This window comes from Chaetura pelagica, unplaced genomic scaffold (assembly GCF_000747805.2).
Source record: "Chaetura pelagica isolate M959 unplaced genomic scaffold, ChaPel_1.0 scaffold511, whole genome shotgun sequence".
Lineage (NCBI taxonomy): Eukaryota > Metazoa > Chordata > Aves > Apodiformes > Apodidae > Chaetura > Chaetura pelagica.
In genome coordinates, this window is record NW_009952161.1 from 95,969 (window position 1) to 122,838 (window position 26,870).

At 43.9% G+C, this 26,870-nt stretch overlaps 1 protein-coding gene across 1 annotated transcript in view; it reads right to left on the reverse strand.

Moving 5' to 3' along the window:
* The window catches only part of TJAP1 (tight junction associated protein 1 (peripheral)), a 37,666-nt gene extending 12,646 nt beyond the window's left edge, over positions 1-25,020 (reverse strand). Inside the window, exons 1-3 of the mRNA XM_010007243.1 lie at positions 24,946-25,020; positions 2,115-2,209; positions 506-559 (exon numbers count right to left, since the gene is read on the reverse strand). The gene's annotated coding sequence lies outside the window, so the exon portion shown is untranslated. The remainder of the gene's footprint in view (positions 1-505; positions 560-2,114; positions 2,210-24,945) is intronic.
* Positions 25,021-26,870: the final 1,850 nt, after the last annotated feature.

Here is a 26,870-nt window from a genome sequence, read left to right on the forward strand (position 1 = left end):
AACAGGCTTTACACTTCACAGGAACATTTGCAAGCTGTCCTTCACTCTGTTAAAAAAACAAGCTCACTGGAGTTTCTCATCCCTTTCCACAGAAATTAGCAACTTCATAGGTCTAACCTGTAAAGCTCTACCATCATAATGCTGGAAACTCTCACTTTCTATCAACCATTCTTCCAAAGTCCCTTCTCCTAAAAAGACTGAAGTAGGCTAAGAGATCTCTAATACTTTAGGAAAATTGCACACAGCATACTGAATGCACATTCCACTGCATTCCCAGACAAAATAGATGGGTCTGACTTGCCAGGAAGACATTTCCACAAAAAAGAATGCTGAAATCCTGACCAGATGCAGGTTTGTAAACACCCCACCATAAAACAGGAGAATGTCAGGGGCTGAAAACAGATTTTTCTGTCAATTCCAGGCTAAGGACAGGAGATACATTATAGAGATATCCTGAGCTGAAATCACAATTGTTTCTCTAGCCCACAGGGACCTGAGTACTTACCAGCCTGGTCTCAAATTCGAAGCTTCATGAAGCAGGGACACTCAATTAGATGCCCTAAAGAAGAGAAATAAATAGTTCAGCACCCATCAGAACAGCCAGTTTTAAATCCCAACCTATATACATGGAATGAATAGGGGATGTTTATAACCAAGGGCAATTGGATAGTCATCTCAGGCCAGGTACGTACCCCAACTCACGTCAGGTCTTCTGAAACTAAATGAAACATTGCTTATGAGAGTTGGGCTACGTAGCCCAGCAAGAGCTGGAAAGGCACCTGGGCAAGGACATGTCCAAGGCACTCAGGCAACTGGGACCATGCAGACTCAAAATTCATGAAGCAATAGCTTCAAGGGAACCTTGGTTTCAGCACAGACTAAAGAAACCTCCTGTGAAATGGGACCCTTCCAGCTAATTTTTCCTGCTACTGCAGAGGGATGCTAACTGTTAAGCCTTTGGTACAGAAGCTTGTTATCACTAAAAATTAACTCACTTGTCCAAGTCATGCTTCTCACCTATAAATGAGCTGGCAATTTTCAGACCCTTGTTTAAGCCAAAAAATTACATCCTTGTGCCTACAACTGTGAACATCTCCATGAGAGAGGAAGGCAAGCTACTCTGACTTTCAGCTAGCAGCAAGCCATGCTGCACTTTGCTACTAACAGGCTTCTGTAAAATAGTGTCTATCCAGCCAGGGATACAACAAAAGTTCAGAAACAACCTTCCTCTCTGTTCTGATCCCAGGGTATCCATCACTACAAGAAGAGAACTGGATTGGTCTGGGAGCCAGCTGTAAAAGCGTAGCTCTGCGGTCATCACTCTGTCACAAGAGATTGCAGTGGAGCCTTTCCTTCCCTGATGCACTTCTGTGCTGCTTTCTCCTTGTCAATGGCACCAAGTCCTGGTAGGTGGGACAGAAGTGCAGGGTATGGAGCAGCTGTACGTACACAAGGAAAGCCAGATAGAAGGTGAACGAAACAGGCAGGCAAACAGGACCACGCAAAATCAAGCTTTGCCAAAACAAACTGAAGAGGTGCCCTACTGCTGGCCCTGGCCCAACAAGCTGTCTGGCATCTTTCCTTACTACAATGCTATAGTCGGGTCTTGACTAGCACAGGAAAAAACAGCTTCACAAAAACATAACTGCTCTGTGGGGCAAACTCTTAAGTACAGGGGGAGAAAGAGAGAGAGAGAGAGAGAGGGAGAATATGCACCTCCAGTAAGGACCAGGCCAGCATAGTTTGAATCTGCCTTTCCACCAACTACTAGCAGGAGCTGGTTCAGCATCAAGGTAAAACCACCAGCCACAAAGGCTGGCAGACAAGCAAAGGCTTCCAGGAACAGCGCACCCATGGGTCCACACACGTTTCCATTGCTGAAGTGTACAGAACACAACAATGGCCTCCCTGTCTCTCAGCACAGTTCTTCAGGCTCAAACAGGACTGTCCTGCTTCCTACCCCATAGCCAGCAACTATGCTACCTGCCATCTCATCCCCACCTACCTGGAAAAGATACTAGGATTTGAAACCTACCCTCATGATCTGAGAATTTCCAGAGACACTTCAATACTCACAGTGCCTCCAGGCAACTTTCCCTCAAACAAGGACTTACAGATCCAAAGTGACGACGTGTCCAAACATTTCTGGCCGCTTGTCTCCAAATCAGCTTTCCCCTGTCAGCATCCAGCAGCATCTGGCCAACAGCTCCTGAAACATGAGAAAGGAAACTTGGTGTCAGTCACCTATCAGCACAACACATGGAAACAGCCAGGCATGTGTGCAGAGCAACCCACAGCTGGGTGCCAGGGTGGGAGTCAACAGCAAACTGCTGCACCATCAGGCTACTATCTAATGCCAGGACTCTCCAGTGAAATAAGATCCTTGTCTTCACCACATCCCAGAAAAGAAATGTCTTTTAACCACCTCTCCACTGAGAAAAGTTGCCTGTGCAGATCAGTAACTGACCTCTGAAAAGCAGCTGTTTTTTTCTAGATGGCTCCAGGGGTCACTGCTTTCCCACCTGCATTCCTGTCCAACACCAGGAATCCAGCCTGTTGTTCTGCTCCAACCACTCTGTCGATGTAACCTAATTTTGTTCTGCAAACCTCCCTACACTGAACAGCACAGTTAAGCCCTCCTTGCCTACAATAGCAGAGAATACTCTACTACTATAGAGAGAGAATCTCAAGGTGGCTCAATTCAATACACCTCCATTCAGAGAGGAGCAGATACTTTCTGCAGAACAGACAGACCTTATGCTCCAAAGCAGAAGTGGATATAGGTAATATCCCAAAATATAAGAAGGCACTAATTCTGCTCACCATGCTATTCACATACCTCTCTCTGAAGAAGCTTGCTGTCAAGTCCACATTTTGACTACCCTAGAGAAGCTCAGCTTTAGCCTGGAGCTACAGCAGGAGGTAGCTCTTCAGCTATTCTAATTAGCACTGTAATACAAGAGGAAACTTAACCTCCTGGTTCCTTTTATCTGCCTTTTCCATCTCTCATCAGTAATGTTCCTTAATATCTACAGTCTTCCATGCCAGCTATTGTCTGCAGTAACTCCAACTCTACTGTCTTCTAGAGGGCTACAAGCCTTGGGCCCACACTGATCAGCATCAGCAACATAAAGGGTCAGAAGACTGCAGTGGAAACCCAACAATTTGTTTTGTTAATGCAAAAAGCTGAGTATTTCTCCACTTCCCCACAAAGACAAAACACATACAACCTCTTCCCTCTTCACAGGGAGGAAGTGCAGTGACAGTGACTTAGTGCAGTTACACAGGCAGTATACAAGCTTGACCCTAGGCTGTTTTACCAGAGAGCACCCTCAGTGTAAAATCTACTTGCAGAATAGCTATGTTCTCTGTGTGATCTGAGAAAGGCAAAACCTTTACCACACACCAGGAACAGAGGTGGTCTAGCACAGAATTGCTGAAGACTATTCTGTACTGGGCACACAAAACTAACAGACACTTGGCATACAAGCAAAACCACAACACTCACTACCTGTTAATATCACTTTGTGCCTAATAAGAAGAAAAAGGTTCATAGCATACAAAAGATGTTCAAAAAGGAACCCTTTGGACAAAAAGGAAAAGCGCCAAAAATTCAAAAAGCAACATTTGTAGGCACCTACTGTCTTCCTGATACTTGGTATGTCCCTTGAGGCCCCAAGTAGCTAATACTTAGCTGCCTGCTTGCTGTTGCAGCAGCTGAACATTCCCTTCAAAGAGGCAGAGGACTTGCAGGGTTTTTCTCATAATTTCCTTTTCTTTTGTTGCCTCTTCTGACCTAATAAAACAGCCTGCTTGTCAGTGGTCAGGGTCAGCAGTCTCCCTTCCTCAACAGAAATGTAGTGATTATGTTGCAGAGAATGATTCTTACTTCAGGCCTTTCCAGCCTTTTTCTCTTCAAAGCAGCATGTCTCTTCATCAGAAGAAGCAAAAGCAACAGACTTGTCCAGTTGCCTTCTGGGACTTATGGATAGACACAACCTTAGCCTCCATACGTCTCAAGTCAAACTACATGAGAAGCTGATGCAGTAAGGCTGATCAAGACAACTGATTAGTGAGATAGATGATGTAGTAACTGCATCAAGAGATCTTGTCCAGGATAGACAAACAAGCTGTATGAAGTTAAAAGCAGCACCTGTAGACTGCTGGCGCTGAGTACAATGGAAAAAGACTGCAAAGTTATTAAGGGACACTTTAACATTTAATGAGAGACATCTTTTCATTCAGAGAAATCACCTCAATTAAAAGCACATTCAGATCCATTCTGTTGCTAGCTACTTTGAAGTCCATTTTAAAATGAAAGGATGACAGCTCCTACTGCAGAAACTCACATCTCAGTTCTGCTTGTACATTAATGCTCATAATTCAGATCTGAGTAATAGCATTATAGTGACTGTTGGATTAAAACTGAGTTTCAGGGGGATTATTGCTAATTCCTGCTTTTCTATACTGATTAACCTTGACTGTTAGACAGAAACCTCTGTTCCCTGCACGGGAACAATTCCAAGAGCTATCTAGAAAAAGGGATCAGGCTAGCTGTTGAACAACAGCCCATGTAACAAGCTCTACTTAACACCTAACATATTTCCAAAGAAAATGAAATCCCTAGAGTCTACAGTCTTACATAGCTCTTGTTGAATGTAAATACCACTGGACATATCATGTGTCTGTCATACCCATTGCATCCTGTGGAAATCTCTTAAAAGTGACCAGAATTGCACTTTTCTTCGAGTCCCATTCCCTTCTTCCACAATACAAAGATCCCAGTCCCCCTAAATTAGTTGTGCTCCATATACTTAAGTGTGCATTTTATTATCTACTCTCTTTGCTGTGTTAAGAGAAGCTAAACTTCCCTAATACTTTTATAAAAGCCAAGACAGATCAGCAAGAAACACTAACATCGCCAGCACGTAACTGGAATAGAACGCAACAGCTGATTAACGTCTGAACAGGACAGGAAGCAAAGGACTCGAATCCAATCCCCAGAAGGAATGTTAATGGAGAATAAAAATACCCAGGGGAGATTCTGGCCAGGAAATGAACACCAGCTTTCTAAAGCATATAAAAGCATAGAACCACCTTTAATGGTTACATCTGAAATTACACAAGAAGCAGCTTGGTAAAAGGTCATTTACCAAGTTACCTTTAGCACTGACAGCTACATCAAGGGCTAACAACAGCTTCTCAGCCAGAAACGCTGACACACCAGAAGTCTCTTCAGTTTGTTCAGTGATCCTGTTAGCTTGATCTCTTTAGTTTGTTCAGTGATCCTTTCAACTCTCACAAGGTGGTTTAGGCTACAAACTTCCAGAGACACTTCATCTTAGCACCTTGGGTTTCATGTCCTTCCCCACTCTCTTCCTACCTGTGTTCTTTTAAGATCTTCCATGGGAAGACTTCTAAAGCATGTTTCTCAGATATTTAAAGAGATGTATACCAGGTCATTAGAAAATTAATCATGTACATTAGGAGAACTCTGAAAAGTTTCCTGAAAATAGATGTCTGGGCCCTGCTAGAAAAAGTGTATGGTGATACTCCAACAATATGTAGCTGGCAAAAAGCTGGTACATTACAAGAGGGAAATTTAGGAGCCATGGCCTTAAACTTTCTCAACCACAAGCAAGGGAACAGCTAAAGCAAGCAAACATCTGAAGAGAAGTGAAGGAGGGAGTGGGTGAACATTTCTGCAGAAAATCAACATGTAGAAACTTCATTCCCAGACTTCTGTCAGCTCCTGTGCTGTGTAGGAGGGGAAGAAACTGGAAAAAAAACACAACAAAACTACCACACATTACCTTACTAAAGCATAAAGTCAAGAAGCATTTAATTACGACAAGGTAGGAACTGCTTAAATTCTTCAACCATCGAGAAGCAGATTCTCAGCCCCTGTAAGTGTTTCCCCAAGTCTCATACAAGCCGCAGCAATTAATATCAGCAGTCCTCTTGTTTCAGCCTTTGGTTTCAGAAGTTCTGGAAAAACTACAATCTCCATCTCCTCAGTGCCAGGGACTGAATGTGACTGAGCTGTCCTCTAGCAGAGAATATTGCAATACTAGAGAATACTCCATTAATACAACCTATATACTTGCCTCAATACACTCTCCGAAACATCCCCTCTGCCTAGGAGTTGCAGTGATGCACAGATGGCTAACACATTGTGCAGTATCTACACAGCTGGACAGTGGAGCAGAGCACGTTATTAGCATTATTTACAGAGGACAGATGGACAAGCTGTTGCAATGACCCAGTCTACAGAGCATCTGCAACATTGAGGAGGCATTAAGTCCTGCCCCAATGCTTGCAGGTGCTGGCAACATCAAATTTCAATAAATGAAATGGCTGTTCAGAGCAGCCAGCTTTATTCTGGAATGCTATCACTACAACCACACACTTGCAGAGTATTTCACATGCCAGCTTTGTTCCCATAGAGCCTTCACCCACAAGCAGAAAACAAAACATATTGACTAGATTTATCCTTTTCAACAAGAAAGAGAACTGACATCCACAGTTCCTGTGGAGTAACTTCTTCCTAGGCCATGAATTCTGTATGTGCATAAGTCATCATAGACACTGAGGGACATACTGGGGCGAGACAGTGACCAGGGAACAGCATGAAAATTAGGTGACATTTCTTTCAAGCTCTGCCAAGCTGTAGAAAAGTCCAGCTCAAACCTGCTCAGCCATCTGAATCTTTTGAAACATCAAATATTTGCAAAAGGTTTGAACTGTTGCTTTTGCTTCATACACAGCACACTAACCAGGTCTGCAGGCACTTTCATTACCAGGCTGAGAAGAAATCTTAAAATAACATTTGAAGGGTCTCACATCTGTTCTAGATAAGAAAAAGCCTAATTTATGAGGAGGAGCAATTTACTTTTATCAAAAACTATGACTAAGAATGACCAAGTTGTACAAAGGTTTGCAATGATCAGTCCACCCATCCTCCACCACCATGTACCACAACAGGCTCTTTCATTCCATGATCACAAGGCTGCAGCCAAACATGACATACTGTTCATCAAGTAATAAAAAGGATCAGCTTTTTCCCCAAGGTCTTGTCTACATATACACTGTACTAAATTAAATTGACTTGGAAAATAATGTAAAGTAGTATAACCCCCCTGGGTAAATGTTCCTAATTCAGTTTAAGAGCACTTTACATTGAATCAACTTAAGTTAAATAGATAGAAGGGAGATACAAACTAAATTAAGGAAGCCTATACAAGAATGATGCATTAATAAAATCACAGTTGTTTCTAATCTGATTAAGTTAAATCAGTACATCTTCCCTGCAATGTCAAAATCCTTACCAATATTGAAGTTAAGGCTTTTTTACCCTTTTCTACCTCCAAAGAAGATTTTGCTGTTTTGTGTTTGTTGTGGTTTGTTGTCTTTTTTTCTTTCAAAAAATCCCAGGTGACATCTTTCTCTCAGAATCAATGCAAGCTAACCACACTACACAAGGTAGTGGCCTGCTGGGTTAAACGGGTTAAACTACAACAGTACATAAAGGTATTGACATTTATATGACTTGAAAGTTTTACCACTCCTGTGCTAACTAAACATCATAATAATGCTCAGCCCACGATGGCATAACATCTTCTCTCCTCTCACCAAGTAAAAGCTGGAGGGTGATCACAAATACTTGCGCTGACCCCTGCTTTCCATACACCCACAACAGCTTTTGTTTGCTGATGTCCAACATACCTGCAGCAGCAGTTCAGACACTGGGAAGGCAGAGTTCCCCACTTGCTCATTCCTAAGGATAGGGCTCACTGAGAGCTTATCTGAGCAAACTGGAGTGTGGAGTTAGAGCATGTTATCTAACTGCCCCCAGGCATGGTCTTACTACTGCCCCTCTTCCACCAAAATATTAAGTTCTCTTGCTAACTGTGGGGTAAAGACACACACAAAACAAGTCTGAGGTCACAGACCTCATATGCTACAAATCCACACACTAAAATCACCTCTCATCTCAATTCCCACAGCATTTCCCCTTGAAACGTATTTGTGAAAATTAAGTTCCAGAAAATAAAAATTACTGTTGTTTTTTTTTTCTATTCCTCATTCAAAACTATCTGAACTGTTCCTCCTGAATATCCAGACTTAATTTGTCTTTATTCATTCGGTACTGTCATCTCTACCTGCTTCTTCAATCAGGTCTCTTTGAGCTCACTCCAACCTTCCTCACATTCACTCCAGCAACAAAACCATCACTCTCTCCTCACTGTTGTCTTCTAGTGCCACCTCTGAGCTACCACATACAGAACCAATTTCCTCTTCAGTACAAGTTTTCCATGCTAAGCACAGAAAGACAATAGCAAGAACCCTCTCAGAACCCCTTGCAAAGAACTAAACCCACTACTGGCTTTCAGAAATGAAATTGTGCCATAACTCTGAACAACATGATGTCACTTCCGCTGAGTACCAGCAGCAGCCATGAAATCAGCCAGAGATGTAAGCCCATTTAATTTATTATTTTTTGAAAGAGGTATTCTGAAACCCTTATCACATGGCAACACAGCCTATACATACACACAAGAGTTCAGTTGCTAAGGGAACCACACTTCTGTATTTTCTATTTTACAAATTTAAATTTCAACTCTCAGAGGGCTGCAGGCACATTTTTGCAATAAACTGGTCTTGAGTCTCAGATTCACACTGGTAAATCTAACACTTACAAGGTTATGTGGCCCCACAGCATCTCTAGGATTCATGTTCACCATAAATAAATGCAATGAGGAAGGCAAGAATAATTTCCATTTCATAAGTAAAGAAACTCAGCAAGCCTTATTTCTTGCACCTAAACCAACAGTGATCTGGCATAGAAAAGAGAAGGAAAGTGTGCATGAGCTAAACACCTACCTGACATAAATTTTGTTGAATAGCCTGCACTTCTTTACAAGTACAAATAAAGCGCCAAGCCTGACCCAGTAGTAGGAGAACAATATTTGTACTATACTCAATTCTTTCTGCTGCTGGGCCTTAATCCCAACAAGAATCGTTTTGGTTTAATTAGCTTTTCCCTAGCAGATGGTCTGATGTGAGAGGCAGAGAATGGTACAGGCTTAACTGTTGGGTGATTGTGCAGCTGCATCTGTAGCTGAACAGTTAAACACGTCCAGGAGTCCAGCTGTAGCTTGCACGACACAGTCCCTCTCTGCCATTAGCCAAACGTCAGCTTCCCCTTTCTCCTGATTATAAATCAGTCACAGGCACAACCCAAATGCAGGCAAACAACTAACATGCAGTCTCACCACTCTCTCCTTTCTCAGACAAAACTCTCAAATCTTTATCAACTGAAGGTCCCTCTTTCTTTGGTGACAGAAGAACATTCAGTAGCATTGCCATGGAAACTTAAGCCATGCTCTGTGCTATTCATCAGAGAATATCTTCTAGCACAGAAATATTTTATTATCTCTCTGAATGGAATACAGATAGCAGTCAGTATAATTAAGTAAAATTATGGACTCCTGCATTATGTGAGGATAGGAGTGGGTCATTCTCCAACCAAGCTACCTGATCCTCACTTTACATACAATGAGCAATAGCTCATTATAAGATGGCAAGGAAAAGCACTGTAGCACTGAGAGAAACAAAAGTGGTGTTAGGGGAATAAACCTATCTCCAAGGGAGACAAGAGAAAGAGGTGCACAACCTTTTCCTAAAGCAGATCACATCCTGCCACTTTCCCTTCCCAGAATTTAAGAGTGATGTTGCTACTAATTCTCCTTTGCAAGGCAGGATTCCTACCAGATGCTTCCCACTTAACCCAAGTCACAGCCATTGTCTACTCTGAAGACTGCAACAAATATTCCCCAGTGACTTCCACTCAGCCTCTGCACTCAGGCAAGATGTGGAGTGTTAGAGCACACACACCTACACACTGGCAATAGTCGTCTCAACAGACCACAAAGGCAGAACAAGGAAAGGAGACTACTTTCAAAAACATGCTTTGGGCCTAGCAGATTCAAAGCCTGAGCCAAGGGCAGGAACAGGCACAAAACTTGTCTCAACTCTGTAAACAATAGAGCAGCATTGCTCCTGAAGCAGAATGTAACCCTGGAGCATCTTCTCTCTTTTTTGTGGTGTGGCCCTGTAGTTAGTCTGCCTCAGTTTGCCTCATTTTATTTTTAATTTTTTTTTTGTTTTTCTTTTTTTTAATGATGCTCTTAAGTCTTCAGCACCACTGAACTGCTGAGAGATTTTATTCTGAGAGTTCAGTAACAGAAATACAGCACAGTTTAATCCAGCTTAGGAAAAACAAACAGATCCACCCACCCGTCTTTCATTGGTGACCTTTATAAAGCACGCAACTAGCTATGGCTTTTCCCCCCCTGTTCACCTGGGCTCCAGTCAGTCCTTTCAACAGCAGGAACCTAACTACAGCAGAGGCGACCCACAGCTCCATCCCCTGCCCTACAGGCTGTACATAAGGAGGCTGCCTGTCACAAGCAGCAGTTACAGGCTGTGCTGCTTGTCCTTCTGTAATATGCTGCATTGTACCTCCCAGGCTCACCTTCCTCCTTTGGGGGTGATAACCATAGACACCCCACCTGAGACCAAGCAGGGTTGCTTCAGCTCTTCCCTCAGACTCAAACCCTACTCAAGCCAGAGTCAGAGCTCTCATTAATCATCTCCTTACACATTGGTCATCACTGCTAGCATCAGTGTTGTTCTTCAACTGGAGCTAATCATGAGCACAAACTATCTCAAGGGGCAACTGCAGTGAAGGCCCAGCATTTTAGTTTTACCACGAGGTCAGCTTAGCTCTTCTAAGACTGAAATGCCTGATCTTTAGCACCGCTATCCTTTGGGATAGCATAAGCCTGCTAATTACTCTGAGGCTAAGGAAAAACATCTTTTTATCACTGAAGACAGGATCTTCACCTCCACAGGGCTCGTCCCTGTAAATCTCCCTGTAAGCAAGCTCTACACAGCTCTTTAGAGAGCAAGCTGGGAAGCAGAGATAGTCAAGCTGCAAGTGAAGTCACCTCAAAGGTGCTCTGAGAGCAGTGGATGATTGGTGGCAGGTAACCTGAAGAAAGCAAGCCATAATGTTCCAGGTGCCTTTTTTTTGTCAAGTGTCAGATTAAACCACTCAAAGAACTAGCAGCTCACCACTTGTCTAAGGGCAAAGACCATGGACCAATGCCAGATTGTAGCCAGGCAGATGTTGCAAAGATAAGGTGTTTGTCCGGTGCCAAGTGCAAGCTGTTCGCTCACGCCTTCAGCTTCATGCAGCTGCATGAGCTCAGCTCTACAGCGTCTGTGACTCTGGACTAAGGAATGTCTCAACTGAAGAGGCACATCTGCTGCTGGCTCAAGGTGCCCCCAGGATCAGATCAATTTCCAGTTTTACTGTCCAGCCGTAGCCCTGCTCCCCGCTCCCTGTCCCACCAGGGGGAGATCTAGCTACTTGGTGAGGGTTTCTGCTATGGCCAGAGGAGCACACCATCCCGGAAGAGGTGCTTCAGGCTGGACGCAGAAGCACGGAGACCTGGTTTCCTACACAGTCCTGAAGTCCTGAACAAAGAACAGGTCACTTCCTCTCCACAACATATTAAAACTCCCTGTCAGAGGAAAAAAAGAAAAAAAGCCCAAGAATCAGCCGTTCTTCCTCCTTAGCCAATGTCACATCCCTTTCATTCCAGCTCCCTCACTCCCTTCCAAGCAACTGGAAAACGACAGCAGGAGTATTTAATCCTGAACCAGACCACCCTTTTTTAAGCTGCGGCCTATATTGCATGACAGAGTCGAAATGCCCAATGACTGTACAAATTTAAATATTCTATTACTGAAAAAAAAAAATTCCACACAAACCACCTTTAGACTTACTTATATTTTGGTACCCCTCATGTTGTCACAGTGTATGTTGTTTAGTTTGGCACTGCAGAATAGAGGAAGGAAAACGAAGATTCAGGCAACACACTTTCGTCAATACCCAAGCTCCACAAGTCATGTGCAGAGTAATGTAAAGTAATACATACTTCTGGAAAGAGTTGTCAGGGACCAGTCTGGTAACAGTAGCTCTGCAGCAACTGATCCAGGGACTGTGACAAGAGCTCAAAGGCAAAAACAATGCTGTAAAGCCAGAGAACTTCTGAGACTCAATTCTTTCATGCCTGCTACTGTTTCAGGACCACAGTGGGGAGGTCTTCTGCAGTACACTAACTTTAATATGGAAATGACTGACAGGTCACAGAACTTCAGGCTACTAGAAACTGCCAGAAGGGAAACTACAACTCAGACTCAAACCCTACTCAAGCCAGAGTCAGAGCTCTCATTAATCATCTCCTTACACATTGGTCATCACTGCTAGCATCAGTGTTGTTCTTCAACTGGAGCTAATCATGAGCACAAACTATCTCAAGGGGCAACTGCAGTGAAGGCCCAGCATTTTAGTTTTACCACGAGGTCAGCTTAGCTCTTCTAAGACTGAAATGCCTGATCTTTAGCACCGCTATCCTTTGGGATAGCATAAGCCTGCTAATTACTCTGAGGCTAAGGAAAAACATCTTTTTATCACTGAAGACAGGATCTTCACCTCCACAGGGCTCGTCCCTGTAAATCTCCCTGTAAGCAAGCTCTACACAGCTCTTTAGAGAGCAAGCTGGGAAGCAGAGATAGTCAAGCTGCAAGTGAAGTCACCTCAAAGGTGCTCTGAGAGCAGTGGATGATTGGTGGCAGGTAACCTGAAGAAAGCAAGCCATAATGTTCCAGGTGCCTTTTTTTTGTCAAGTGTCAGATTAAACCACTCAAAGAACTAGCAGCTCACCACTTGTCTAAGGGCAAAGACCATGGACCAATGCCAGATTGTAGCCAGGCAGATGTTGCAAAGATAAGGTGTTTGTCCGGTGCCAAGTGCAAGCTGTTCGCTCACGCCTTCAGCTTCATGCAGCTGCATGAGCTCAGCTCTACAGCGTCTGTGACTCTGGACTAAGGAATGTCTCAACTGAAGAGGCACATCTGCTGCTGGCTCAAGGTGCCCCCAGGATCAGATCAATTTCCAGTTTTACTGTCCAGCCGTAGCCCTGCTCCCCGCTCCCTGTCCCACCAGGGGGAGATCTAGCTACTTGGTGAGGGTTTCTGCTATGGCCAGAGGAGCACACCATCCCGGAAGAGGTGCTTCAGGCTGGACGCAGAAGCACGGAGACCTGGTTTCCTACACAGTCCTGAAGTCCTGAACAAAGAACAGGTCACTTCCTCTCCACAACATATTAAAACTCCCTGTCAGAGGAAAAAAAGAAAAAAAGCCCAAGAATCAGCCGTTCTTCCTCCTTAGCCAATGTCACATCCCTTTCATTCCAGCTCCCTCACTCCCTTCCAAGCAACTGGAAAACGACAGCAGGAGTATTTAATCCTGAACCAGACCACCCTTTTTTAAGCTGCGGCCTATATTGCATGACAGAGTCGAAATGCCCAATGACTGTACAAATTTAAATATTCTATTACTGAAAAAAAAAAATTCCACACAAACCACCTTTAGACTTACTTATATTTTGGTACCCCTCATGTTGTCACAGTGTATGTTGTTTAGTTTGGCACTGCAGAACAGAGGAAGGAAAACGAAGATTCAGGCAACACACTTTCGTCAATACCCAAGCTCCACAAGTCATGTGCAGAGTAATGTAAAGTAATACATACTTCTGGAAAGTTGCTCTGCAGCAACTGATCCAGGGACTGTGACAAGAGCTCAAAGGCAAAAACAATGCTGTAAAGCCAGAGAACTTCTGAGACTCAATTCTTTCATGCCTGCTACTGTTTCAGGACCACAGTGGGGAGGTCTTCTGCAGTACACTAACTTTAATATGGAAATGACTGACAGGTCACAGAACTTCAGGCTACTAGAAACTGCCAGAAGGGAAACTACAAGTCCCAAAGATCAAAGCAAACTGTAATAAAGCAAACAGGCCAGGGCTTTACCCAGGACACCGAAGATGCTCTGCTTTTCCTTCCACAAGCCTTGCCTATGGGCTGCACATACTGACGCTGCCAAAAAAGACATTTCCCTGTGCTGAGTGAATGAAAGACTTACATAAAGAGGACAAGGATGGCTTGTATGACAGGGGCATAGAAAACTAGTGACCATTTCTCACAGACATTATGTCAAGGATCTCAAAATAAGATGCATTTGCATCTTGATCTGCTTTCACCAAGCTTCCCATCTTCATCTCTTAAGGTAAACAGCCAGAAAAAGGAAGCTTTTCCAGAAAAAAACTGAAGTAGTTCAGCTGCAGTGCATAGGGATAAGAATATCTGCCCACTGACTGGGGGAAGAAGCACTGCTGCCCAGATTAAATCCCAGAGCCATTCCATCTCCAGGCAGACATCTCATGCACAGTTTTTACTAAGCACAGCTTGATGGCACGAGCCATTCAACAATCCACGGATTGCCAAGAGCACACAGGCTGCAGGGAGGATGAGCCAACCTTAATTGGCCTTATCGGTGTAAATTAAACCCTACAACACACCCAAGCACATAGCCAGTTCCTTTGGAGAAGCAGGCATGACTTATTTTGCTGCAGCTATAAAGGAAACATTGCTGCTAGGACATGCCCCTGGAGTGACTGTGCCGCTCAGCTCTCCTGCTGCATTCCTGGGGTTGTTTAGCATGGATTCAGCTTCAGCTTTTCCACAAGCAAGAAGTCTGAACCCTGAATGCCATCTGCAAACACAGCCAGACTCCACCTCCTGCATGCCTGCAGGCCACCAGGTGTGGCCAGGAATGGCACAAGCTACACACTAAACACACCTTTGATGTGGAGCTGAAAGCATGTAGCCAGGGGGCATGAACAGCACGCCGCCCGCCGCCGTGCTGACTCCCAGTGCAGGAATGTGGCTGCAACCACAGGCCAAGGAAGGCAAACACATTGCATTCCTCACCAAGCAGGGAAGGAAAACAAGCAGCAAGCCCACACACCAGCCATGCTGACACCCGCCACGCTCCTCACGCATGCCAGCCCTGCCACTGCCAGGACCCCAACAACAGCTTCAGACTCATTTGTGGGAGAGATCTCGAGTTGTCCAGACAACTTCTCGAGCCACGGGGCAAAAGAAACAGCAAAGTAGGAGAGTTGTCAATTGCGCATGCAAGCTAAGGGAGAAGAGCCGCCACCAGGGCTGGCAAGTAACCACAGTCCAGAGCAGGAACAGCTCTGTGCAGTAGCCTGGGAAACGAATTTCCCTGACTTTTCCTATAAGACAAGGGGCAAATGTAACACTGACACTTTATTGAGCTGAGAGGGCAGAGATAAAAAACTAGCTGACTTCAGGCATCATGGGTACTTGGAAGAATACAGGCCTTTTTGCACCCCTAGGAAACCAATTTCCTTAAGTGAAGCAGCTTCTCAGAGATGCAGGCACCTTCTCATTACCCAAAAGTCCTTTTGTAAACACTTGTCACCACTGCCCACAGAAACACATCTGATCTTCATTGTACATTATTCTCCCCCTACAGTGCTGACACCTGTCACTTCCATGATGAAGAGAACAGAGACTTGATGTACAAAACCCCAAGACATCAGATAACTTCTTGTCTCAGACCCTCACTATTTTAGAGTTGCAGACTCTATGCTTTAAGGTAGAAAAAAATACTCCTCCCCCTTTATGTGGTGCTCCTGAAAATTCCAAAGCTTTTCAAAGAATTCACAGTTCCCAAACATGCAGTTATTCTGAAGGGAAAAAGATGAGGATGTGTCAGGGGGTGAAGTTGTCAGCAGTGTTCTCAAGTCCACAAAGGGAAGGCCGTATTGTGAACTCCCCATGTTCTGAATCTGCAATGACTTTGTGCAATACGACTAAATATCAAACCACTCCTAAAAAGCCTAAAAAAAACATTGCCCAGTGCTAAGGGCCAACTGTGAGACTTAATAGCTAAAGCTCTCTCAGCACCGAGTAGGAAAGCCAATACTGTCACAAGCACTGTAGCAAGAACATAACCCACGAGAATCTACACCACTATCCCACAGGCTGCCAAAAAAGAGCTTCTATCTGCTGTGCATCACAGTGTAGGTTCTGAACTTCAGCAAAGAACTGGGATGTCAGAAAGGAGCAAAAATGACAGAAACTATTTAACACAAACAGATATAGTGGAACATGTATTTCCTTCTACTTTCCAAGAAGCAAAGAGCACATACATGGAGGGAGTCCTGTGCTGTCACTGCACAAAACTGTGTCAAGCAAATTCAAACAGCATGGAGACGTGGCTGAAACACTGTAAGCTCTGGGGAACCTGGAAGAGGAAAGGTCAATGTAGCCACAAGCTCCAGAAACATGCCAATACATCTAGCAAACTGCCAGAGCATGGATGGTTTGTAAAGCTGTGGCCCAGCTGCTCCACAACCCACACATGCATTTCAAGGCCATCACCGAGGGGAATGTTCTGGTATTAGGTAACAAGAACAGACCAGATGAGGTCCAGCAGACTTTCCCATGGCCATTAAAAGTCAAAGCCTCAAGCTACCTATTCCTTTCTAAGCCAGTAAAGTAAGCTGCTGCAGTAGCTCTAGCACTTGGAAGAAAGAGGCATGAAAGGCCAGATTTACCAATAGATTTATATCCAAAGATATAAATAGAAGCCTGGCAGGAATTACAAAAGCACCCAAACAGATTAGGTGTCTAAATCACTGCATGCAGGAGAAAGGGCTTCTCCACTTCTAACCACTCCATACCTCTCCAACCCCAGCCACCACAAGAAAACCCATTTCAGAGAGGACGGAAGCCCCTGCTTCTCTACAAGTTGCCAAAGGCCATCCCTGTGCAATCCATTTGTATGGTGACGGCACCCAAACTCCCACAAGTCTCAACAGTGCAACCTGCAATGGCTGCAGCTCTCGCAGAACATAGATCTGCCCGTTTCCCAGAATAGGAGCTGCCTCCTCAGCCTCTCCTTTCCCTTCCCCCACTACAACTTCATTTTTCATAGACTTAATACTGTTTCAAGGCACAACCCTCATCCTGCCACTGGTGGGCGGGTGAGTGGGGGAAAGGGGCCCTTTATAATTGTAGTGTTGCAATCTGCCAGCCCAGCCAGGCGGCCTGTTCCCGCCTGCACTGTATTAAATACCTTATAACTGATTACACCCCCATGGGGCATGATTAGCAGTCTTCAGAGAACAAAGTCTACTTTCATAAGAATAAGAACAGACACGTACTGCTAACCTACTACACAGCTGGGCAGGTGAGGAAACACGGAAAAAAAAAAAGAGGGTGTGTGTGGGGGGAGAGTTAACTGTACTGCTAGCTCTGTTCTTTCTTTCCCTCCCCTATCCCAGCATCTCCAAGTTGAGATTTCCACTGCCCTGAATTGTTCCCTTCAGACCTACCCCAAAAGATTCAGGTAACATAAGCTCCTAAAGAAACTGCTGCCTGCGGACATTGGGCAAAGTCCTAACCTGGAGAGGTAAGCCCTTGAGGCAAGCAGATTGAGCTTTGCTGTGGATGACAGCAATTCCTTCACACTAGTTCCCAGGAAAAGGGAAGGGTGAATTCCAGCAGCAGCATCAAAAACAAGGAGAAAGGAGAGAAAGCTTGAAATATGATCACATACCTACACACCTCTCTAGCCTCTGTATATATCTGGAAAGTCTATGTAACTTAAGAGCAAAGCATCTAATTCAATCTGGAGGTTAATAACTCTCCAGAAGCAGGTGATTTATTTTTCTTGTGGGGAGAGAGGAGGCAGCAAACAGGAGGAAAGCCCTCTCCGAAATAGATAACAGGGTTCCCCAAACATACATAGTCCATATGCGCTGCCGCAACAAAGAACCAGCCTGATGGAAACTTAGCCAATCTGACATGAAATGACCTACAACTCATTAGCAGGTGCCTTCCAAATCTCAAATGCCCACACAAACAGCCACAAACATTATATGGTGCTATCTGGCCTCCTCATCTCAAAAAAGCACAAACAATCAGACTCTACAGCGTTTCACCAAAAGGAGTAAGAAAAATGGAGGCAACTCCTAGGCTCAGCACTTCCAGCTACTCTCTCAAAACCTACAACAGAGGAGAGCAGAGTGGGAAGCTCCAAGAAAACGATCTTTTTTTCAGAGGGACACCTGTGCAGCAGCTTCAACAAAATAGTAGGAATCCTTCTGTGTTGTTTTGGAAACACATCACCTGCTTTACCGAGAGCCCATTGGCTTTGCCCATGGATGCTCATGGTACAGACTGTAAGCACTTACGTTCAGCTAATGCCTCTGGAAGGGGGAGCCTTGCTGACACATTCTACCCAGATGCTTACCCAACCTACCCAAGAAAGGATTTGCTGATAGAGACACCAACCCAGCTAAAAATCATCTACTTGTATCTACTTTATGCAGCAGCTGATCCTTCAGCCAGCACATGGGAACTATCTGAACTGTACAGTCTAGTCTCATTTGCACAGCAAAATCTGCATATCCTCTTTATTAAAGAAAGACCTGAAGGCACCAACTGACTTTAGGCTCTGATGTACTCGGCACTGATGTAAAAGCATCAATACATTTAGAGTTATCAAACAGATTGTGCTTTCAGGGTTTGGTCAAATGGGAGGTTTCTTCATAAACACAAGTTAGTAATTAGAAGTTCCAGGAGATAATTTAAATTATCGCAGCTAGCATAAAAATAGTTTTACTTTGGGAGTTAAAGTTGCAAAGCTGTAATAAATCCAAGCAACACAGTAAAACTTTTTATAAAAGCTGAAAATTAGTTGTGAAGCTTCAGATGGCCTTGTATATAATTTGACTCTGCTACCACTAGCAAAAGGGAAACCACTCTTCATACTGTAAAAAAAATACTAATCCTAGGAGACAGGAGTAGTATGGCTTGCATTTTGTGCAAAATATATAAAAAAACCAAATAGATAAAGACAATTTAAAAATATCCAGCTAACAAAGAACTGTTCAATCCCCTGCCATACAGGGCAGCTATCAGCCAAACATCTGAGCATGAACTGGACTGCTGCAATCCAACACTCACCCCTAGCTGCTGTACCCTCTCAGATTCCCTGCACCCAACACAAGAGTAAATTGCCTTTCACTGCAGAGAAGCACTCCTGCTATTCCTACTGGTATTCACCACCAGGGCAAGAGACCCTAATTTAGCCCTGCACGGGCCTTCTGCAAACTGCTAATCCCCAACACACAGCTGTTTTTCAAATGTATGGGCATGAACAAACCATAAACGACTTACGGCGCGTGGCAGGAAGACTCCTGGCTCCCTGTGTGGGCGGGGTTTTGGGACAAGATCATGCTTGGACTAATGTTTATATTGCACATTGTCAGTCGGGTAGTAAATCATTGCTGGAGCTGCACAGTAATACTGCTCTCCCCACCCAGCTGGAGCCTTGACAATACTGAATCCTGTTATAGCCGTTTCAGATACATCTGGGGACCTATTGACAAAGGCATCACCTAATCAAAGAAAAATGGATACATTTATATGTAGACTCTACAGAAATTCTGCAGCCCAGCAAGGGTGACTTGGTTTTAGGAAACAATACAAACTGGTACACCATGCTTCCCAAAAATGACACATTGTAGTAGCCCTAGAAGAAACTGCATTGAGTGCCTACACAGATATCTACTAACAGTGTTTCACTAGCAAAATGCAGTTAGCTGAGAAGATTCTTCTAAGCAAAGTTTTAATTTCCCAGTACTTACATAATCATAGTGCAAGCAACAATTAGAAATTCAATTCTAAAAGTTCAACAAGTATATTTTGCATACTTCAGTGAATGAGATGCTCTGGTCAGAAAAATGAAACCGCTTAAAGGTAGCATGTGAACTTGAAGTCCCTTCTCAAGAAAGATTACTTAAAACAACCCTAATTTTAAACAAATCTCCTGCCATTTCTCATTCTTTTTTCCCCCATTGGAAAGGGCTGTGCACACAGTACACTGTTCTTCTCACTGAACTATAGTTCTCCCACAAGTAAAAGGGAAGGTTCTCAATAAAGAAAAAATTATAAATAAAAACACACACAAGAAAAACCAGAACAGTATAATTAACTGCAATCACTTTTCAGCTATGTGAGACAGGCCAGATTGAAAGTCCTCTCCCTAAGCTATTTTTAACCTTCCTATTGGGCAGCAGCAGAGTCCTCAGTAATGAACAACAAAGATGCAGAATGAAATCTGATTTAGAAGACAAGGAAGCAAGGCAGTATTGTATAGAGCTCATGTAGCAAGACATATCCAGGTCTAAAGGCAGTTACCCTGAGAAGCATATGCTAAAATAATGGTCAGAAACCTTACTGCCACAATGATTATCTAATTATTATCTTGGAAAAATAACTTACGTTCTTTTGAAACAAATGCTATACAGTAAAACTTGCCTAAGGCTTTTTATGAGCCTCAGTATAATTCCCCAACAGTTAGAGAAACTACCTCATCTGTCCCTTTTTATTTCAAAACCACTCATGCATGAGTGTTACATTAATGCAGCTGGACAAGCGAGACGTTAAACACAAGAGTAAGAAAACCCAGTTATGACTCCTACAACACTGCCAAAGCCAGCACAATCACTGAACCAAAATACAACAAAATACAGAACTCAACCAAAGGCACAGTAGTCACTGTGGGACTCTCAATTCTGTATTTGCTGACTCCTAGAAATCAGAAATTTAACGCAGTTCTCTCGTCACTAGTAGCAGGTGGGATCCTCTGTGACAAAAAAACCCAGCCTAACTCTTGCAGTAAACCTTACTTTGCAATCCTGATCCATTTCACTTTCTCATCATCACAAAACTGCAAAAGTCAGTAACCCTTTACTCACAGCCTTTATGCCTGCCACAAAAGGATTATGTTATGCCCTAAAGCACATGTTGTTCTCAGGACAGCCCATAGTGAGGGAATCCATACAGGGATCTCAGAGTTTGCATGACCTGCTCCTAGCTCTGAAAATTCCCCCCATGCACTCTTCCCTTCAGGAATTCCCATTGCGCTTAGGCTGATGTTGCAAACAAACACCTTTTCATACACATCTCTGTACCACTGCCACTTACCCCCATCACACCGAACTTATGCCTACTTGACCAAGCAGCACTGATGATTCTCTTAATTCTCAACACAGTTTGGACATGAGCTGAGGACACAGACTGTGTCTTCCTGGACACTAGGACATTGAGGGTGGTGCTACAACATACCAGAACTCACTTAAACAGCCTTCAAGCCCTTCCTTTCAGCCACCTTCCAGATTAAAGTCCACTACAAGGCTGCAACGTGGAGAGGCCAAACTCCACACATTCTTTCCCTCTTACAAGTAAAGGCAGGAAGCACTTTGCCTGCCTACTTGGCGTGAAGAGACAATACTTAGATGTCTTCACATTCATAAATAAGACTGTCCTCACCTATGGACTGCACTGTCCTTCCAAGGATCCTGCTCCTCACCAGCTTAAAATCCTCAACTAGCAGGCCTAATCAGAGCAACTGGAGTGCTTTCGGGCTTTGTTTTTTGGTTGGTGGGTTATTGTTTTTCCCCCTAATGGAGTTATCACAAAAAAGAAAGGTTAGTGGGCAACCCAGCACAGCAAATAAGTGTGATTCAATACTTTGCCTCTGACCCAGGCCAATACTAGGTGGTTAAGACAATGGAACAAGAAGCCCCAGTGGACAATTATGGAACAAACTGCCCTTTCTTCAAAACTTTACCTGTTAAAGACTGGGTTATGTCTGAAAAATACACCTTCTAAAACAAGTTCTTTTGCTAAAGCAAGTCTCAACATTTCCACTCATAAGTGCTTGATCTTTTCTGAATCCCGCTCAGCTCTTAGCCTCAGTGCTATTATGTGGTAGTGAATTTCCACAGATTAGACATCATGTGAAAATACTTTAAAATCATTATTCAGTTTGATGCCTATCAGTTTCACTGAATTGCATTCACCTCAACTGAAGAATACATTCCAGCTCCTTCACCTCTGCACAGCAGTCTTCCTCAGGCTTGGCACCCAGCATTGTTTAAAAGCAGAGGAAAACTGAGCCCACCCAAGCGAGGCTCATCCTGCATTCCAACCACTGCAATGCTGTTCTCACACTCCTACATGGCCTTCCACGCCATTTCCTTCCTAAGCACAGCTCCCAGAAGGACACCCTGGAGAGGCTGGCTCATGTCACACCAAAATGAGACAGCTTGCAAGCTGCTGCTCTTGGCCCTCTCTGTCTAAGCATATTAGCAATGAGACCTTACATGAACATCCTGACAATAAAAAGAACAAGTGCCAAGTCTGGAACAAATAAGGGGGGATGGGGGGGGGGAGGGGAAAAGAGGACAAGATTAATTTAAGACAAAAAGATACAGCCAGATAAGGCATTGTAAGCCATGGAAACAAGCAAACAGTTCCTGGGAAGGAAGGGAGGAGTCTCAGGGTGTCCATTTGCCTTAAACAAGGCAGGGCCTGACTTGCACTCTATAACAATTTCACCACAGTACAGAACACACAGGACAGTGTATCGATCACACAAGGGTCTTTATTTTGAAGTCATGTTTTGGAATATCCTTTTCATCTCACCTCCACTGAGCTTTACTAAAGCATTCAACACCACAGTATCCAAGCATCTTACAGACACTTGCGGACTTTTCAAATTCCCAATAAGATGGGTTTTAATCGTATTTTGCAAGCAAAGAATGAAGAACAAGAAACTAATTATCTGAAAATATTCACACAACAAATCTGTGGCAGAAATTAGGTATCCTATACTGCAGTTCAGAATTCTGACCATACGGCCATCTTTCCCTTCCAGCCAGCTGTAAAGGTACTTCAGTTGTAAAAAGTAACACTCTTCCTACTACAGTTACAGACCCAGCCACTCGAGACCCAAGAAAAAAACCATCATGCAGGGGAACTGGAAGGGAATAATGATGGACAATTTCATGTCCTAAGGCATTAGCCCTGTTGGCACAGATTATGCACATAGTTCCTTTGTAAAATTTATTTCAGAGAGGATCATATTGCCCTGTTACTAGTGACCTGAAATACAGCTAATACAAATGCCACAAGAACTCTCTCTCCATAGCTCAAGGTCTCATACAAAAAGCAGGTATCTTCCCAACCAAAGCCTTCAACTAGTGCGTACCCAGCTTCAGGACCTTCAGTTTACTCAGAAAGCACAAATGAAGTTGAAAAGTCAAGAAAATCTGCACTATTATGACAATCCCAGTTTCTGACAACCCCAGTCAAAAGAGATGGGTCAAAAAGGTGTCTAGCCAGATTCTCATGTCTTAGCAGAGGAATCCTGTCCGCAGTCTCATTTGAGACCCCTACATGTTGCATTTCTCCCAGCAACATGAAATACAGAGGGTTCTTATTAGCCAGCACTACATTATTCTTGTCACATTATGCTGTAACAGCTAGGCCCTTGCTAGCAAGGACACAACACAGTTAATTTGCTATGACCTAATCTCCAGAACTATTTATTGGGACTACGCTGTAGATGTGGTGACACACATAATTCTCAACAAGTCCAGTTTTCAGTGGGTCCTCCACAAAACACAGCAGACATTCTAACAGGGTAGAGAGCTCACCTTCAGAAAAATCAGCAGCCTCCAGGACTCACAAGCCTCAAGGCTATTCAAACAACTAACAAAAAAATACAGCTGCATTTTACTGATGCTTGTTTATTTGACTATTGTTCAAACAGTCTGGCTTTCCTCACCTTTTTAAAAGTACTTTTTATGCCACAGCAGCTGCCACAAATCCTTTATTCAAGTCAGGTCTGGTACCATTCACACCAGCAAAACCAATTTTTTGACCAAAAATCACTCATCCCATCTGACTTTATTTAGGACAAAAAGAGGATAGAGCTGCAAACAACTACACCCCTTTCAATGCTATAGCCTATTTTCTCTCCATATTATGCCAAGTGATTGTACTTAAAGTAAAGAGCAGAGATAAGAATTCAGGTTTTAAAAGCTGCAAAGCAAGTGACTTAGTAGCAGTCAACAAATTACTTGAAACAGATTGGAAAAGAATGCAAGGTCATCTTTGGTTCAGAAAGCTGGTTTGAGGAGGCAACAGGTCTTGGCATGCAACTCATCCCCTCCTGACCCAATGCCTTGTTAATATTAAAGATGAAGATAGCCATGGGCTGCACTTTGGAGCTCAGCTCACTCTGCTGAAATGCATGCCCATGATTTCAAGAGCACTGGGTGCCTGGCAAGGAATGAAAAGCAAAAAGTTCCTGATACCACAGCTAAGACCTGCTACCTTAAATGCTAATTTAACACCCAGAAGCTGAAACACAGTACGCAAACAACTACTGGGGCACATGTGCTTTCTGCAGGGATTCACTAAGAACTGAAGAGAAAGGAGTTGTACTAAAAGTGATCTGACAAGTAAATGAAAGACTAACAACTCAAAGGACCCAGTTTCTGGGTACCAAATATCTGCTCCTCCAAACTCAACAGGGATCTCAACAGGGAGTTCAAGAGCAGACAGAAAGGCAAGCAGGACACCTGCCCAACCCATCAGTTAAAATACGTGTAGAAAAAACAGTGTGGTGGAAGAAACAATCTAACAGAACAGAGGTTCACTAGAATTACCTAACTTTGACATCACGATTATTACAAGGGTATGATCATTGAAAAGGATTTCATTTGGATCCTGGCTGGGTGGACTTCTTGCCATTACACCTAGATCACAGTTACTTCAGCACTGGCAGAGAAGACTTCAGACTGCTTCTCTGGATGACATGTAGAGAGCATTGGCTTAGATCTTTAATTGAACTTTTCTTCCCAGGAGCTCTTTCTGAATTTTTCAGTGTCACTCTCATTTCATTGACACCCCTGGCCTCTCAATTCAGGCAATGCAGGCCTAGTATGATGCAGAGAACACCACAGAGAAGGACAGTTTCTCAGGTATCTCGTTCACACATTCTCAAAAAAGTCAAGTAGTGGGATCAAAAGAACACTGTTAGGCTCAGCATCAGTTTATTCCTGGTTTTCTTACCTGCTGTCTGATGCTTCAACAAGGATTCTTTGCTTTCTCTTACATAGGCCTTTTAGCCCAGTTCTCTCTCTGAATCTGTAAAACAGAGATGCATACCTCTGAAAAGCTTTCTCTGACACAGAACTATCTACATTTGAGGGATGACTGCTTCAAATGGACACCCTCCACCTGGCATCTCTCAGATCTAGGTCATTCTCAGCCTTGGCAGACTTGCACATCATTTGCACAACCTGATGCCTACCAATGCAGTCTCCTGCCCATCTAAAAATCCATTTATCAGAACTCAATCTTTTACTCAGCTTTACGGTGTGTGCTCAAGCCCAGGGCCAGACACAGTTCTCTGTTTATTGTTCACATGTTTTTCTTTCAAGTCTTCGCATATTCTCAAAGGCTGCTCACTAATTCTATTGTAGGAAGTATCCCTTGTAACAGAGAGAGTGTCCAGGCTGATAGAGAATTTCCCACTCCTCCTGCCAGGTTTGGCACTGGGGGACTACTGCTCCCTCTGCCTCTGTCAGTTATACTCTAGTTCTTACACACACACACACTACACACTGCGTGGACCCCGCTCGGCCTGTAAGATTCACATCTCAAAATCAGAAGTCAAAGTAGAAAACTAGTATGACTTATAACTTTTAAGTTTATACTGCTGGGCTCATCTACAGCCTCTTGAACATTAGATACAGATAAATCACCCATAAAGCAAAAAAGTAGATACTAAGTCACTCTCCTGAACAGAAGTCAGTTAATGGTGACAGATAAATGTTGCCATCTACAAAAAGTTTTCACCTCCAGTGTTCCCCCAGATTACCTTCTCTGTTTCTCTTCCAAATCTATCAGTCCACTGATAGCAACATGCCTTGGTCTTTGTTTCCAACATTAGACCAAATGTATAACTTATAGAATCATAGAATCATAGAATCATAGAATCTTAGGGGCTGGAAGGGACCTCGAGAGATCATCTAGTCCAACCCCCCTGCCAGAGCAGGGTCACCTAGAGTACATCACACAGGAACTCATCCAGGTGGGTTTTGAATGTCTCCAGTGAGGGAGACTCCACAACCTCCCTGGGCAGTCTGTTCCAGTGCTCTGTCACTCTTACAGTAAAAAATTTTTTTCGGATATTCACCTTGAACCTCCTATGCTCCAATTTACACCCATTACCCCTTGTCCTATCACTGGTCATCACTGAGAAAAGCCTAACTCCATCTCCCTGACACTCACCCCTTACATATTTGTAAACATTGATGAGGTCACCCCTCAGTCTCCTTTTCTCCAAGCTAAAGAGACCCAGCTCCCTCAGCCTTTCCTCATAAGGGAGATGTTCCACTCCCTTAATCATCTTCGTAGCTCTGCGCTGGACTCTTTCGAGCAGTTCCCTGTCCTTTTTGAACTGAGGGGCCCAGAACTGGACACAATACTCCAGATGTGGCCTCACCAATGCAGAATAGAGGGGGAGGAGAACCTCTCTTGACCTACTAACCACACCCTTTCTAATGCACCCCAGGATGCCATTGGCCTTCTTGGCCACAAGGGCACATTGCTGGCTCATGGTCATCCTCCTGTCTACCAGGACCCATAGGCCCCTTTCTCCTACACTGCTCTCCAGCAGGTCAGCCCCCAACCTGTACATGAGCTTGTTCTTCCCCAGATGCAAGACTGTACACTTGCCCTTGTTGAATTTCATCAAGTTTCTCCCCGCCCAACTCTCCAGCCAGTCCAGGTCTTGCTGAATGGCAGCACAGCCTTCTGGTGTGTCAGCCACTCCTCCCAGCTTAGTGTCATCAGCAAACTTGCTGAGGGCAAACTCTGTTCTCTCATCCAGGTCATTGATTAAAATACTGAACAACACCGGTCCCAGTACCGACCCCTGAGGGACTCCACTAGTCACAGACCTCCAGCTAGATTCTGTCCCATTGACCACA